Here is a 17966-nt window from a genome sequence, read left to right on the forward strand (position 1 = left end):
TCCCCTGCAGAAGATTGATATCAAATTTATCACACCTCTCCGCCTTTGTAATTACCCCCAATCGGTGTTGGGTAATAATGTAGATACACACCCTCTTCTTTTTTAATTACCTCCCCTGCAGAAGATAAAATAATAGGATAATAAAATTTAAAAATTTAAAAATTATCAATCTTCTGCAAGGGACCCTCCACCTTTCATTGGAAAGGTGGAGGGGGTGCAGGTACCGGACTCACTTCAGAGATCAGAAAGAGTGTAAATAGCAACACAAATTTTTAAAACTAGCGTCAAAAACATGTTAGAAAATTTTTCAAGTATTGAAAAGGAACCTTTATTTTCGTTTTAATTTTAAATAAACGTTTTTTTAAATATTGATCTTCAATCTATAAATTATTAAAATAATAATTTTCAAATTCGAACTAAATTAATAGACCTCAATTTGAAAATCAAACTATTTTTGGTTAAAAGTTCATTTTTCTTGATTGAATAGTCTACTATTAAACTTTTCATAAAAAATTCCTCTTTTATATTTAAGCATTTTACTATTCGGTTCAAAATTGAATTATTTTATTACAAATTCAACGATATTTTTTTGGAAAATCATACATCTTGGTAGAAAATTGAACTATTTTGTTTGAAAATCGTCTTTTCAGCTTGATGATTAAATTTTTTTTTGAAATTTTATTTATTTTTTTTTTCTAACAAATTTTTTCATAAAGAATTCATCTATTTGGTTGAAAATTCATATTTTTGGCACGAAAATTAAACAATTTGATAAAAATTTTAACTATTTTGTTAAAAATGTATGTACTTCGTTTTTAATTCCTAATTTTTCGTGGAAAATCAGTTTATTTGTTAAAAGTTATACTGTTTGGTTGAAAATTGGTATCTGTTTCTTAAATATAACTGTTTAATAATTTCAAATTAAAATATTTTTTCTTGATACATCAACTATTACATTTTTCGTTGAAAATTCGCCTTTTTCTATAGAAAATTCAACTTCTTGGTTGGATATTGGACTATTTTTTTTAAAGTTCATTTTCATGGTTCAAAAACTAAACTGTTCTGTAAAAAAAATTCTTTGTTTATTGAAAATTAATTCTCCTCAATAAAAATTTAGCTACTCCATTTTTGGTTGAAAATATACCTTTTTAAATTTAAAAACTCAACTATTTAGTTAAAAAATGTTAGTAACGCAAAAGTTGTAAACTGGAAATTATCAAATAAAATTTGAACAAGTATCACGTAAATTATTTAAAATATTTAATTGAAATTCCACCCCTTTCGGGAGAAAATCAACTTTTTGGTTAAAAATGCAAATCTATGATTGAAAATTAATCTATTTAGTTAGAAATTCAAGTATTTTGTTAAAAATTCGTGGTTGCTGTTTTATTTCATTTTATATTCTAATCTTTTTTGGTTTAAATATGAACTATTATTAATAGTATTATTTTTTGTTTAAAAGTTAATATTTCCATGTTGAAAATGCAACTGTTTTTAAGAAAACCCATCTCTCTTGCTTAAAAACTTAAGTCTGGTAAAAAATTCGTTGTATTGTTCTTGAAAATTAACTTCTTAACTGAAAATATTATTATTCGATTTTTGGATGAAAAATTATAATTTCTAGTAGAAAATTCAACTACTTGGTTAAACATTTATGTATTTTCTTTAAAAATTTATATTCTTTGTTAGAAATATAATCCTCTTAGTTTAAAATTGAACTATTTGATAGAAAATAAATGTACTTTATTAACAGTTTGTTTAATACATTTTTTTATTAAAAATGCAACTGTATGGTTTTAAATTAATATGTTTTAGTTTAGAATTCTAATTTTTTTCTAATCTAGCCTTTTTCGATAATATTCAACTATTCCTTTTATATTAAAATGTTTTTCGTATAAATATTAACTATTAGATTTTTTGATGAAAATTAGTACTTTCAGCTCGAAAATAAAACAGCTTTCTAGAGACTTCCGTCTTTTTGGCAGGAAATTTCGAAAATTTGGTTGAAAATTCCACTTTTTGGTGGAAAATTTATTAAATTTGTTGAAAATTCATCTTTTCGTGGTGAGTCTGAGACCTGAAGTTGAGAAAAAATTAATATTAATCTTCTGCAGGGAAGATAATAAAAAAGGGGAGGGGGTATACCAGTATTATTAAGAATCACCGATTGGGGCTAATTGGAAAGCCGGAGGGGGTGTGATAAGATGTATATCAATAATTATCAGGAGAGGTGATAGAAAATGGGAGGTGGTGTGACATCATTATTACCAATCACCGATTAGAGGTAATTGCAAAGCTGAAGGGAGTGTGATAAAATTAACATCAACCTTATGCAGAGGATGTAATCGAAAAAGGGGAGGGGTATAACCGCATGATTACTGATCACTGATTTGGGATGATTGGAAAGGCGGAGGGGGTGTGATAAAATTATTATTAATCTTCTGCAGGTAAGGTGATAAAAAGGGGGGAGGGGGTTCCATCATTTAAACCAATTAAAAATTAGGGGTAATTAAAAAGCCGGAGGGCGTGTAATAAAATTAGTTTGAATTATCTGTAGGGGATGTACTTGAAAAAGGGGAGAGGGTGTTTCAGCATTATTACCAATAACCAATGGATGCAATTGAAAAGGCACCAGGCGGAGGGGGTGTTATTAACTTAATATCAATCTTCTGCAAGGGAGGTAATAAAAAGGGGGAGGGGTGTACTATTATTATTACCAAACATCGATTGGGGGTGATTGGAAATCCGGAGGGGGTTTGATAAAATGTATATCAATAATTTTCAGGGTTGTTACTAGAAGAAGGGGAGGAGGTGTGACACCATTAGTACCAATTACCGATTAGGGGTAATTGGAAAGTTGGAGGGGTGTGATAAAATTAATATGAATCCTCTGTAGGGGATGTACTCGAAAAGGGGGAGGGGGTGTTCGAGCATTATTACCAATAACCGATGGAGTTAATTGAAAAAGCACTAGGCGGAGGGGGGGGGGTGATTAAATTATTATGAATCCTCTGCAGGGGATGTACTCGAAAAGGGGGAGGGGGTGTACCAGCATTATTACCAATAACCAATGGAGGCAATTGAAAAGGCACTAGGCGCAGGGGATGTTATTAAATTAATATCAATCTTCTACATTGGAGGTAATTGAAAAAGGGGAGGGGCTGTAACAAAATTATCATCAATCGCTTAAGTAAATGTCTATTTTAAAATTATAATTAAAATGCTTCTTGGTGAGATTTTATATTATTAAATATTTTTGAGTACTAAAATTACTCTGACATACCTAGAAAGTGCTTTAAAATCTACGAGCTCGACATCCGGAAAAGCATTTGATGGCTCGAGTGGCAAAACTTTCGTGGTGAAATGATTTTAGAGTCAGAAAGGCGAATTAGGTATTTACATTTACAGAACTACGTACATTAACCCTAAGCATCAAAGTCGCTCTTCACTTAAAGCATAACTGATCTTTCATTTTGTGAAGCTAATTTCATATTTTAATTTATTTAAAAAAATGTATTTCAATAACTCCATTATAGTTCAACGTTTATTTAATCAAACGACTTTAAATTTTAAATCTTCGTTCCCTAAATTTATCAAATTTTATTCAAATTTTATTTCGAGATTTAAGATTTTTTAGGAGTCTTATGTATTCGGGGGGGGGGGGGATTTTAGAAAAAATACGTCACGTAATTTATGGATGATCCCTTATTTGTTTAGAGTAGAAACTTCCCGAGTGAGCCTACAATTTTTTACGTTGAAAGGAAAATTAAAACTGAGTATTGGGAATTATTCTACGTATTAGTATTAAGCCACGTTATGACAGTTTTTAAGAAAAATGCAATTTTTTATTTACAATGTGCATTAGAACATTTATGCATCGCTCGATTGACAAATTATTCTTTCGTAAACGATTTTTGAAAAATTGATGAAAATTTAAGGGGATGGTGAAAAATGAATGCAACTACCGGTAACATTCTGAACATCGTGCTATTTCCCATTGTTGCTAATTTATATCAATTTTTAATAAAAAATGCCGATTTCGTCCTGTTCTAAACACGAAATTTTGGATTTTTTTGAGCAGTGGAAAGTCTGAAGCTTAAGGTTCAGAAACCACTTAAACTTTTTTGTGCTCGATCTGTGATTTAAGATAAATAATATTGTTGTCTAGAGCTATGCACGACCCACAGGTCGTATTTCTTAAACGATTTCGAAATATTTTTTAAGAAATACTCATAATAAAAACAAATAAAATTTAAAAATTGGCCACTTCAGATTTTTGAATTTTTATCCCAAGGAAAAATACAAAAAGAAACTCACCAGGAGCTGGAATTATTGCATCTGCACTTACAGAACAGAAATAATTACGATAATATTTGCAACGAAAAATTCACAAAGTTTACATTGACTGTTTTTATAAACATTTTGATAAACAAATTCTTGATAAATGAGTTTTTCTCATAGGTAAATTTATTTTTCTCGCCAAGAGTGTTTCACAATTGGCTTCAAAGGCATTTATATCCTTCAAGCTTTATAAAACATAAATAATATATAGACGAAAATAATTTATTTAAACAAATGTCCGAAATTAGTGCTTCCTCGTAGAAAACATTATTTTTTCTTCAATTATTATTAGAATGATAAACTTTGCGATGATTAAACAATGAAGTTCACTAAGAAATAATTTATGTGATTGCTATAAACCTTTTTTTTAATAAAAACTAATATTCGCAATTTTTCAAACAAAAGATACGTTTTTGTACTAAAATTATCCGACAGTAAATTAACACTGATTCAAAAACTTAATATGACACTAAATTGATTAATAAATATCGTTTTGTAGACATTTAAACTTTTTTAATTAAAAATGCTGTTTTCTAGTTAAAAGTTAATCTGCTTTGATTCGAAATTCCCTTTTTTCTTGAAAATTCAAATTTTCGGGTTGCAAATTAAACTGTTTTATGAAAATCAGTATTTCCAACTTTAAAATTAAAAATTTTTATTAAAAATAGATCTTTTTTAGTTTCAAGATTTTTGTTAAAAACCTGTCTATGCTTGTTAACTCAAATGGTTTTTATTTTAAAATAAAATTTCTTTTTTTAAATATCAACTATTAAATATTCTATTGAAAAATCATCCTTTTAAATTGAAAATTACAACTTTTTGGTTAAAAGTTGAACTACTTTATTAAACAATTTTTGATGAAGGCTTATAATTTTGGTTCAAATTCGTTTTCATTCTGTTTTAAAATCGATTTTTTTAACTGCAAATGGAACTATTTTGTTGAAATTTAACCCGTTAGATGTAAATTAACTGTTTCATTGATAATGAATAATTTCGGGTGAAAAATTAAACTTTTTTTGAGAACCTTTATTTTTTTCTTGAAAATTAATTGTCTGCAGTAAAATTCGGACTAACAACAATATTCAGTTATTTGGTAAAAAGTGCACGTATTTTGTTTTTTGGTCAAAAACTTCAACTTTGGGGTTGAAAATTTATATATTTGGTTCGAAATTCAACTATTTAGTTAAAAATTCATTTTTTTGTAGAATAAAATTTTTTTTATAAAAATGTACCTGTTTGATTGAAAATTACATTTTTTTGTTTAAAAAGTAACTATTACATTTTTCGTCAAAAATTCATCCTTTTTGGTTCAGTTTCCGACTATTTGCCTTAATAATTATTTCTTTTAAAGAAAAAAAGAAAATATTTTGCTTTAATTATATGAAATGTAAAAATACGATTCAAACTCCTATTACTGAGATTTCGCTCAATAAATAATCCGTTGCGGTTTGGAGCGATCTTTAAATCAAAGTAGTAGAACTCCACGAATGGTCGGACACAAAAGGCCATTATCGTGCAGCGAGTTTGCACAAAACTAGGAGCAACGACATGAACGTGCTTCCTTCTTCTTTTCTCATCCCTACATCATTTTTCTTTCAGTATAACTGTATATTAAAAATTAGAATCTTTGATAAAAGTTACGAACATTTTCTGGATCAAAACCGTTAACAAATAATTTTAATTTAAAACGAAAAATACAATAAAGAAAAATATAAGAAATTGCAAAGAAATGGAGAAAAGGCGCTATCCCAACCCATACTGTGTCCCAACTTATACAGTGTCCCAACCTGTACGACCCCCCCCCCCCAAATATTCACCAATAAATTTCTCCTAAATTGAGATCTTTTCCTGTAATCGAATTCTAACCAATGATGAGATTTACATCTTTACTAGTATATGACTTTCTATCAGGTTACTAATTCTGATCAGATATTGTATTACCTTCGATTATTGCAGTAAATTATCGAGAGAATCGTACTAATGGAAATAATGAAACTTTAATGATGCTTGCTGTATCGGCAAATCCCATGAATTTTTATATCTGGAAGTATTTGCATAATTATAATTAAACCAATTGCGGGTAAGTTACTTTTTAAAAGGAATATTATTGTTACCGTTTCAAAATACTAATTTTTCTTAGTTATATTAAAAAAAAAGTAACTGTCAATATGCAAAAAATTAACTGTGGGCACTTTAAAAGAAAAGTAACTATCCGTACTTGAAAAAACAATAACTATGGTTACTTTTTTAATTACTTTCGTATTCTGGAAACATAATATTCCAGAAATAGATACTAAGGAAAATAATAAACGCTTACGTATATCTACAGTCGTCACTACAGTGACTTTTTAAATGAAAAAAGATCCAAAATTATTTTTAATTTCCTTGAAATCCACTGAATTTAATTGATCTTATTGGATTTAAATTTTTCTAAGACACAGTGAAGACTTTTAAATTTATCTTTAATTCTTACAAGTTTCATCAGATTCTTATTCCCTTACTCTATTTACTTCCATTTATCTAAATTTCAATTTCATTCCCTTTAATTCTTCTAAAGTGACTCCAATTTTACTGAAAACAACAGAACATTTTTTTAATTCATTTTAATTCATTTGGAATTTTCTATAAATTCTTATTAATTTATCGTGAATTATTTGTAACTCTTTCGAATTCTCTTCAATTTGTTTAATTCACTTGGATTCTTTTCAAATTACTCAACTCTACTCGATCCGATAAATCTTTTTAGTTTTTTTTTAAACTCACCCTAAAGTATTGTAAACTCGCATTGCATTCTTAGGCAATTCAACAAATTCTTTTAAAATTTATTTCATTTTTTTCCTATACATTATACATTTAATAAATAGATTGAATTTTTAAAACTGTTTTTGAATTATTTTCAATTCACTTGACATTTTATCCAATTTATCTTGCATTTTTTATCAATTTTTTCGAATTCTTCTCAGTTCCCTCAAATTTACCTAAATTCTTTCAAATTTCATTTATTTCGTTGGAAGTTTTTTTATTTTTAACATTTTACTTCAAATATTTTCTTTAAAATTCTTATCATTTTTATAAAACTATCTTGAATTCCATTTAATTCTTTTAAATTCATTCAAATTTTACAGAAATCGGAAGAATATATTGTATTTCTCGTCTTTTTTTATAATTCATTTAAATTAGTTTAGAATTCTTCCTTAATTCTTATAGATTTATCCGGAAATCATAATAATCTATCCTAAATTCTTTTATATTATTTGAAATTTAATCTGTTCTACCCAATTCAATGGATTTTTTTATTCATCCTAAAGTCTTTTAAACTTATCTTGAATTCTTAGTGAATTCATCAAATTCTTTTATACTCCCTTTTTATTTTTCGCAATTAATTACAAATTTAATAAATTCAATGAGTTTGCTATCAATATTTTTGAACTGTTTTAAATTTGCTTCAACTGATGTTAATTCACATTAAATTTCTAATAACTTTGTCGCATTCATCTCATTTGCCTTAAATTTCTCTAAATTCAATGAAAAATTATTTAATTCATTGGTTTTCTATTTAAATTTCTTTTTATTTTACTTAAATTCTGTTGAATTTTATCGGAATTTTGTTTAGTCAAATTTCTCTCAATTTGATGGAATTTTTCAAACTTATCTTATTCGTACGCATTCTTCGAATTTTCTTGCATTTTAAAAATTTTTTTCAAGTTTAAACAATATAAAGAGTTTACAAAATTAAAAAAAAATTTTTTTTCAATTTACTTGAATTTTTTCTTCATCAGTCTTTTCACTCCCATTTCATTCATTTTTTTAAAATTAATTCCAATTAATTTAGAATTCTTCCTCAAATATTATTAATTTATAATAAATTGTTTCAAATTTATGGCAATTTTTTAATTTACCTTGCACTTGTTTGAATTTAGTTGAATTCTCCTAAATTCACCATATTCCACACAATGCAATAAATTAAAATGTATATACAGGACCCGGTATACTTCCAAACTTACCTTGAATCCTTAGGCTATTCATCGAATTCTTTCGAATTCTCTTGAATTTTTGGAATTCATTCGAAATGCAATGAATTTAATGATTTAAACCAATTTTTTTTCATTTTTTTTAATTCAATTAATTATTTTCTAATTTACTTTTAAGTTTTATGAATTTCATCGAATTCTTCTCATTTTTTAAATTTTATTTAATTCGTTGGTTTTTGCAATTCCATTCAATTGTGTTGAATTTGCCGCGAATTCTGTTCACTCCCATTTCACACAACTCAATGCAAACTTTTTTATTTAAAAAATGTTGTATAATTATATTCTTAAATACTTATCAATTTGAACAAAGTCTCTTAAATTCCCTTTAATTCTCCCAAATTAATTTCAAATTTATTTAATCGCTCGAATTTTTTTAAAGCATTGCTTTATTTTTATTTATTGAATTTATCCTGATTTCATTAAAATTGATGTAAAATTAGTTACATTATTAATACAAATTAGTCACTTTGAGTTAATTTTAGTCCTTTTTTGGGTTAGAACTTGGTTACTTTCGTTTAATTTATCTGCGCATTTTAATTTGCTTATAAAGATAATAATAAATAATGAATAAAAAATGTTAAAAAACTAATATAATTTAAACTGTTTCTTTTTTAGTTTTCTTTATCTTTCAAATAAATATTATTTAAAGTTTCTCCAGTTCCATATCTGTAAACTTTATATCTGTAAGAATAGCAAACTATTTGGAGAATATAAAAATGTTTGATGAAATTCCATTCTATAGGAAGTTATTAAAACTTTTGTCAATGGAGATAATAGAATCGTACCCACGCAATTATGCACGAATGAATATAAAATGGGAAGCCCACTAACCTTTAAAATATCTGAAAGGATAATTCCAAATGAATCTCTAGAGATTACGTAAAATTTATGAAAATTTTATGAAAATTAATCTGGCCTTCAGAGAACCATCTTAATATGAAATATAGTACATTTTCTAGCTTCCAGGAAAATTCATAATAATTTACGTTTTATTTTAAGCTTTGAAAATGTCGAAACATTATATTTTTTCATTTTTGCAGGTTTTTCAACAATTTGATAAATATTTTTAATTATTTTAAAAGATAATCAGAAGTTTTGAAAAAATTTGAAACTAATTTAAATCTTGAGAAGATTTCAAAACTCTTTAAAGAAAGTAGATTTTTGAAGATTTTCATCAAAAAATTTAGAAGCTTTTTAAGAATTTTGAATGGTTTAAACAGAGCCCAAATATTTTCATACAAAATTTGCGGTAACATTTTTAATAATTTATTATTTTAAAAAATGTATTTTATTTCGAAATAAATGTAGAAAATAGTTTATAATTTGAAAAATAAATCAAAAAGCTTAAAACAAAATATAGATTTTTGAAGGTTAAAAAACATTTGTTTGAAGATTTTTTCTATAGATTCTAAAAGATTTCCAAATAATAAAAGAATTCTTTTAAGATTTTTTGGAATAATTAAGTGATTTTTTATTTGTTGAGAAATTAATTTTAAGCGAATTATTTTAAATATTTTAAAACCATAAAGAAGATTTCTAAAGTAGTTGAAATCGAATTCGGAAGATTTTAGAAAATATAACATTTTTCTATTTTTCTATAAAATTTTTCTATTAAAGATTCATAATTTTAGTTTAAAATGTTTGCTGAAAACTGGCCTTTGTTGGGTAAATCCTACCATTTTCTTTTTTTTTTTTTGTTAAAATTATATTTCTTTAAATTAAATTACATTTTTGCTCCAAATTCATCTCTTTAGTTAACTACTTTCTCAAAAGTTCATTTTTTTGGTTAAAGATTCATTATTTTAGTTGAAAAATTCTTTTTTATTGAAAAAGTACATTTTTAAGTACAAATTCAATTACTTTGTTGAAAATTCAACTTATTGGTTGTAAATGAAATTTTTTAATTGAAATTCATATTGCCGGCTTGAAAATTCCATATTTGGTAGAAAATTTAACAAAATCTTTTTTTGTTAAAATATAAATTATTAAACTTTTTGTTCAAAATTAATCTTTTTAGGTGAAAAGTTCAACTTCTTGGTTTAAAGTTAGAACTACTTTCTTAAAATTTCAGTTTTTTAGTTCAAGATTAGGTGACTTTACACCGTACCCTAGCCGAATTAGCCTGTAACCTATGTAACTTTACCTCACACCCTAAATGACTTTTACTTGTACCCGAGACTAATTTACGTCGTACCCTGTCCGAATTTACCCCTTACCCTATCCTACTTTATCCAGTACCTTCTACCTTTACCCCGTATCCTAACCGAATTTATCTTGTATCCTGGCTAACTTTACCCCGTAACCAAATAATTTTAACTTGTACCCGAACCTAAATTACCCCTACCCTGTCCTACTTTACCCCGTACTATCACCGAATTGACCCCGTACCATAGTAGTCATTACTCGGTACCCTAACCGATATTGCCACGTAACCTAGCCGACTTTACCCCTACCATAGCCAACTTTACCCCATGCCCTAGTGGGGAAGGGTAGTAGGGGAAGGGACTTAATAAATACCTTAATACGATACGAAACCCTTTTTTTTAAGAATTGATAAAGAATTGTTTGTGAACTAAATGTATTTTTCCGCTTTATAGTAAGAAAGAGGGTCCGATAGATATTATTTATTGAAAGCATCAATATCTAATTTGAATATCTTCTTGGACTTTTTTAACAAAATTTAAAAAATGAGCCACTGAGCCGCATTTTACGGTACATATCATCAATCATGAATCCATTATTATTATTGAAAATATTCCGAATCCAATAACTGAATATATCTCAAAATCATAAGCCACCAAAGATCTCTTCCCAGAAAAAGCCTTCTCTTTATCTGAATGATTTATACCTAGCATCACGAACTCAATTCCCAAAAATCGGTCGGCCCATAAATCATAATTATTTTTTTATTCTGAACAAAAAATTATTTTTCGAGGTTTCGCAAACCCCATTAAGTTTAACACGTTTTTCCCATAAGATAAAAATACTTGTAGATTTTGGACAGAATCTTCAATTTAGGCGCATCGAGTGTTTTCAGCCAGAATTATTTGAAGTTCATAAAATATTATTTTCTCCTTATAATAAAATATCTTGAAAAATTGTTTAAACAATCTATTATTGTTTACAGCAATTTCCTCTCATAATAGAGGTAGGAAGTGGCGGGTTTTCCCTGAATTTTTCAACTTTTCAGTTAGAACGAGTAAATCCTAAATTAAAGTTAACAATAACCACAGCTTAAATCAATTAATATTATTTATAACAATATTTGTTTCATAATATTGGTAGAAAGTTGTGGCTTCTTTTCTCAAATTAAACTTTTGACTTAAAGCGAGGTAATATTTTGTTATAGTCAACAAACTTAATTGAATTTTTAGATATAAACAAATAATAAGTAAACATAAAAAGCAAATAATTTTATTAAACAATCTTTAGATTTTGTGGAAATTTTCATCTGAAGCTAAAACTTTAAAATTATTCATTAAACCTGAAAAATTACTTAACTCAGAAAAAACTGAAAACTGTTGAAACAATGATTCTCTTTGATGTTTATTTTTTATTTATTCTTAACTTTTTTTTAACATTGCTCTGAGAGAAGATAGTTTGTTAACTTTGATTAGTGAAAAGGTTAAGAAAGGTTAGAATGTTCAGTAAACACTAAAACTTTCTAGCATTATTCTAATAGAATATTGTTATAAATAATAATAAATTGTTCACAAAAATCTGTTCAAATATCTTATTTTGAGTAGAAAATAATATTTTATACATTAAAAACAACTTTTACTAAAAGAAACCGCAAAAAAATTAGGATTATCCACAAAATCCAATTTTTCACTTTATGGGATTTTTTAAGATCCTTTAAAACAGGATTATGTGGATGAAATTCAAAAAGTAATTTCTTATTTGTATTCTATGAAAATTCTATAAATAATTTGCAAAAAAGAATTTTTTCTTGTCCCAGTCTGTACAGGGTCCCAACCTATATATTGACAAATTTTGGAGAAAAGAGCATGAAAATTATACAAAAAAATTTTGGACCGCCCTGCAGTGGAAAATATTTTTTAGGCAAAATTAATTTATTTAAGAAAGTAAGGGTTTACAGAATAATAAATATGAGACACCGAAAACGTATTATATCTAAAGGTAGCCCTGATATCTATTCTGTTAGAAAAAAATGAGTTTTAAAGCAAGAACAGTTTTTTTAAACTTATATAAATGTTTAAATAATTAAAAATTACTTTAAAGTATTGAAAATTAGTCTCCTAGACAACTAATAATAATTTTGGAAAAAAAGCTATAAAATAGTGCTCAAAGGTGTACATTTCTTAAAGAATTGAGATTATTAACTTTCTCGCAACATTTTTCTAAACTATTTAAACATCTACTTGAAAAATTGAAAATATTTGGATACTGTTGCTTTAATAACACGTAATTAATTAAAAATGAATCATATAGCTTATCTTCGATAAATAAACATTTGTGGAGCATAAGTCGATAGTTTTTTATAAATAAATAATTTCTTACTAACTACTGTATTGTTATAAACAATGCTGGATATTTATTAAATGATTTGGATACTTACTAAATATATTTCGATTAAATTCAATTTAAATTAATATACAAGCATTAAAAAGAAAAATACGTATGTTCTTTATTGTTATAAACAAATTTTATAAACAAATCCCCTGTTTGAGCTATTGTTGACGGATTGCGGTACTTTTTTTTAACGTGTTTTCTTTCACTTGCCATTTATGTTTTAGTAAACTATGATTTAATTTCATAATCGTTAAAAAAAAGTACCTGAAAAATTCATTTGCTTATCACAATAATAAATTGACTTCTTTTTCTTCTTTAATGTTTGTGTATTACATTACATTTAATTGAAAACGAAAATCACTTCATAAATATCAAAAATCATTAAAAAATCAACGAACAATGTTTATAACAATACCATCGTAAATTACAAATTATCTGTTCATGATAAACTATCAAATCATGCTTCGTGAATGTTTATGTATCGACTTAACACTAGCATTGATCATTTTAAATTAATAACCTGTTATTAAAGCAACCATATCTTGAATTTTATAATTTTTTTCAAATTTATTTTCAAATAAAATGAATATAATTTTTTTTAAATCGACCAAAAACACTTAAGGCCATGTGACGAGTGGGTCACGTGACGAGATTCCTACCTTAACCTCACTTTTTTGTATTCCCAAATTATTTTCACATGGAGCGCCACATCGAGTTGAAAATTTAGGACAATAAATAAGAAGCACTAAGAAAGGTGGGTCTGGTCCTCAATTTGTATAATTGTAAAAAAAGCAAAAAAAAAATCATTTAGAAAAAAAAAACTTTTTTCACAATCACACAAATTTAGGACCAGACCCACCATTCATAGTGCTTCTTGTTTCGTATCCCGAATTTTCAACTTGATGTGGCGTTTCGTATGATAATAAGTTGGGAAATAAAAAAAGTGACGGTAAGGTAGGAATCTGGTCACGTGGCCCACTCACCACATGACCTTAACTTAAAAATTGGATTTTGCGCGTTTTTCTCGCTAATTATGATTTTTTGTGGTTTCTCGAACAAAAAATGTTTCAATTACATAAAATAATATAGTCTTCTGATAATTAGATATTTATGTGCATTGTTTAAACAATTCATTACTGTCTGTAGCATTTTTCTCTAAGAATAGAGGTAGAAAGTCACGGTTTTTTCCAAATTTCTAACTTATTTTTAACTTTTTAGTTAAATTGAGGCAATAAGCAATTCAATTTAACAGAAATAATTGTTCAAGCAATTTATTATTATTTATAATAATTGTCTCTTAGAATAATGCTGGAAAGTCAGAGTTTTGTCTAAAATTGTTCATTTTTGTCAACTTTTCACTTATAGCAAGATAATAATTAATGCAGTTTAACAAAAATAATGATTTAAAAAATTTATTGTTATTTTAAATAATATTATTTTGAAATAATGTTAGAAAGTTGCATTTTCTCTCCATAAATGTTTAACTTTTTGTCTACATATCAGTTAGAGTATGGTGATAATTAATGAAATTTAACAAAATTAATTTTTCAAACAAAGTACTATTGTTTATGAATATCTTCTCCTAAAAATTATTATTAATTTAAACAAATAGGCTCTCAGTAACTACATTATATTTAATATGAACCATGTAAAAAAACTTGAAGAATATTTTAAATATCTGGTTTATTTCAAAAAAATTTATTTCTAAAATAGAAAAAGATAGTTTAAAAAATTGTTATATCTATTATTTATTAATTATATTTGTTCATAACTAAAATTCCAAAGCAAAGTTCACAATTTTAGAAGAAATCACAACTTTCTAAGAGAAGATAGTTATAAACAATCATAAATTGCTGAAACAATTATGTTTGTTAACCTGCATTATTCATTTTCTCACTTAGTGAAAAGTTGACAATAAGTGAGAAATTCGATAGAAACCGCAACTATCTAACATTACAATAAAGGATAATTATAAACAATAGCGATTTGTTTAACAAATTATTTTCAATATATTTTTTTAATTTTAACTTGGCTCTAAGTAAAAGTAGACAAAAAGTTGAATATTGAAAAAGCACCACTTTCTTGCATCATTAAAAAAAATATTACTAAAAATAACAATAAATTTCTTAAACAATTATTTTTTCAACCTCATTGGTTATTGCCTTGCTGTGAATGAAAAGTTAAAAGTAAGTTGGAAAATTCGGAAAAACAGTGACTTTAACTTCATGAACTAACAATAACAATTTGTTTAAACAATTTTTTTAAATTTCATTAATTATTACCACACTCTAAGTAAAAAGTAGACAAACAGTGGAAAATTTCAGGAAAAAAACCGCAAACATTCTAGCTCTATTCTAAAAAAAAATTACTAAAAACAATAATAACTTGCTTAAACAATTTATTTAATTATATAATGATCAGCATAGAGTGTTATTTTATGTATAAAAACAATTTGTGCTCAGTGAAAACACACCTAAAAACCATAAGCCAGCACTAAAGAGATCTTATTCCAGAAAAAGCCCTTTTCTTCTGAATAATTTATATCCGGTATAACGAACTCAGTTCCCAAAAATTGGTCGACCCATAATACAATATCGACAACCTTCCGAAAGCCAAATTAGTAATCCGGTCTGGTTAGAATCGTACACAGAGCCAATATTCCCAGAATCAGTTGACGACTTGACGTGCCATGTGTAGTTAGTTGCCTCTCCTGCATGTTGCTTTTTGCTCTGTGTTTGTGGAACGTACAATCCACACGTATAACAAACACACACACGCTCAGAGACCAACCATGCGCATCCATTCTCGAAAGCTCAAAGATCTAAGAGTCTGAGACAAGAGGTTATGACTGTCCGTGCTGTCTAAAGCTCAAGGGGTAAGGGACTCACCTGGTCTGGCCGACCCAAGGTCAGGTTAGTAGGCCGCGAACACCGTGACTCCTTTTTTTTCACCCTCCAGACTTTTTGGACCGGAAACCACCTCACACGTACAATATGCGAACTAGTTTCAAACACTGAATTCGATATCCGGAAGGATTCGCTGCACCTTGGAGAGAGGAGTACAAAAACCATAAGCTTTTTATCAGTGCCACCGCACTACGGCCACTAAAGAGGGCCGACCCGGCCAGCTCGAGCTTTCGCGAGGAACTGGCGGGATTGTGCTTACACGCAGGCCAACCCCCACCTGAATATGTACCTCTTTCCCACTCTCTCACCCTTCCATCTTTCCTCTTCCTCTATTCGTTAGCTCCCTCTCTCTCTCTCAGAAACAACCCTCTCGTAGGTTTACACTCTCTTTCTCAGTGTGTGTGTGTGTGTGTTCCGAGCATTAGATAGTATCCTATATCTTCCCATCTCTCCTGTATTTCCCCCTCCTGTCTCTTTCTAGCTTTCCCTGCTTTTCTTCTCTCTCACACCCTCTTTCTCTCACTTTTCTTTCCTCACTCGCTTTCTCTCACTCTCTTTCACTTGCTCTCCCTCTCTCCAACCAAGACACCCACCCTTTTTCTCACCAACCCTCAACCCTCTTGCTAGAGATCTCTCTTTCGCTCTCCCACGATTCTCTCACCCTCACTCGATCCCACTCTCTCACAACCACGTTCTTTTCATTCTTTTCATCTTCGACACGGTTTCTTCTCCCTTGCCGTGTCTTTCTTTTTCTACTCATCCTCGCCTCCAGGGCCGTCATCGCACCGGCAAAGTCGTCTACGGTTTATTAATCAGCTTCTGAACGACGTTTATAAGAATTATTATAGTGCGATTGTATAGATAAAGTTATAACAGAATGGAGGAAAGATGAGATTAAAAAGTAAGTGTTGGAATAAAAACAGGATTAGAAACTGTTTACTCCATCGGGCAAAGAATAACAAAATTTATTACTCTTACGCGCTTTATATTGGGGCTCATCTATAAATTAAGTGAGGGTCTTTTTTTGAATTTAAGACTCCATTCTCCCCAATCGTAAGACTTTTTCCGTTCAAATATTCTAAGATCAGGGTTTCGTAGTTCAATTTTTTTTAAAAAAGGGACATTTTTTCCTAAAAAGAAGATTAAAAGAGGATTTAATTTATTATTAAATACCTTTTATTTCATAAATCAAAGACCGAAAAATAAATAAACAACAGAATTAAGAAATTAATTTAAAAATTTTTTCAAATGTTTCCTTATTCTCATAATGTTTCTAGTGTATTCTTTTCAGTACAGAACCCAGAGTCGTTAAAAGAACTTTTCTAAGTACACTATCAGAAAGATTTTTAGAAAACAAAAATTACTATTTGAAAAACATACTTTTTTCGAGATTGTTTCCTTGGACTTAAAATTAATTTCCTAATGTATTTTTGAAAGTCGAAAATCTTCAGATCTTCCGAAAAATTTTAATATCCACTAACAAAAATATTTTTTATTTTAACTTATTAGATAGGTCTAACATACGCTACTTTTTTGCATATTTTTTCGATTTCCAAAATCTTGTTTCTATAACCACAACTAAACTAATGTTCAAATATGTTTAAATGTTTTTGATTGTGAAATCATATTTTTTGTTTAACAACTTTATAAATTTCTTCAAAATTCAATAATTTTGTTAATAAGCCATCATTTTTGGTAGAAACTTGAATTAATTTAGTAGAAAATTCCTCTAGTTAGTTAAAACTCACCTTTTTTGTTGAAAATTTATAATTTTAGATTGAAAATTCAACCTTTTTATTAAAAAAAGGACTTTCTGGCTTAAAAATTCAAATTTTTGTAAAAAATTGACTTTATAGCTTCAAAATTCAACAAATTGATTGTTATTTTTACTTATTTCCTGGCTTAAAAAACTTTTTGATTTAAAAATTAACAGGTTTCTTAAATATTCCTTTTTTTGGTTGAACATTCATAAGTTTAGTTGTAAATTCATCTTTTTTAGTAAAAAAATTATTATTCTCGGTTTAAAATTCAACTATTTGGTTAAAGTCATGGATTTTGTCAAAAAAAATTATTTTGAATTGAAAGCTCAGCTTTTTGTAGAAAATTCTACTTTTTGGCTAGAAAATTCAATAATTTGGTTACATTTCCTGTTATT

General features: G+C 27.6%; 1 protein-coding gene across 1 annotated transcript in view; it reads right to left on the reverse strand.

The window, feature by feature from the left end:
* The window catches only part of LOC117178126 (heparan sulfate glucosamine 3-O-sulfotransferase 5), a 324317-nt gene extending 308330 nt beyond the window's left edge, over positions 1-15987 (reverse strand). Inside the window, exon 1 of the mRNA XM_033369383.1 lies at positions 15794-15987. The gene's annotated coding sequence lies outside the window, so the exon portion shown is untranslated. The remainder of the gene's footprint in view (positions 1-15793) is intronic.
* Between the last annotated feature and the right edge of the window lie 1979 nt (positions 15988-17966).

This window comes from Belonocnema kinseyi, chromosome 8, assembly GCF_010883055.1.
Source record: "Belonocnema kinseyi isolate 2016_QV_RU_SX_M_011 chromosome 8, B_treatae_v1, whole genome shotgun sequence".
Taxonomy (NCBI): Eukaryota; Metazoa; Arthropoda; class Insecta; order Hymenoptera; family Cynipidae; genus Belonocnema; species Belonocnema kinseyi.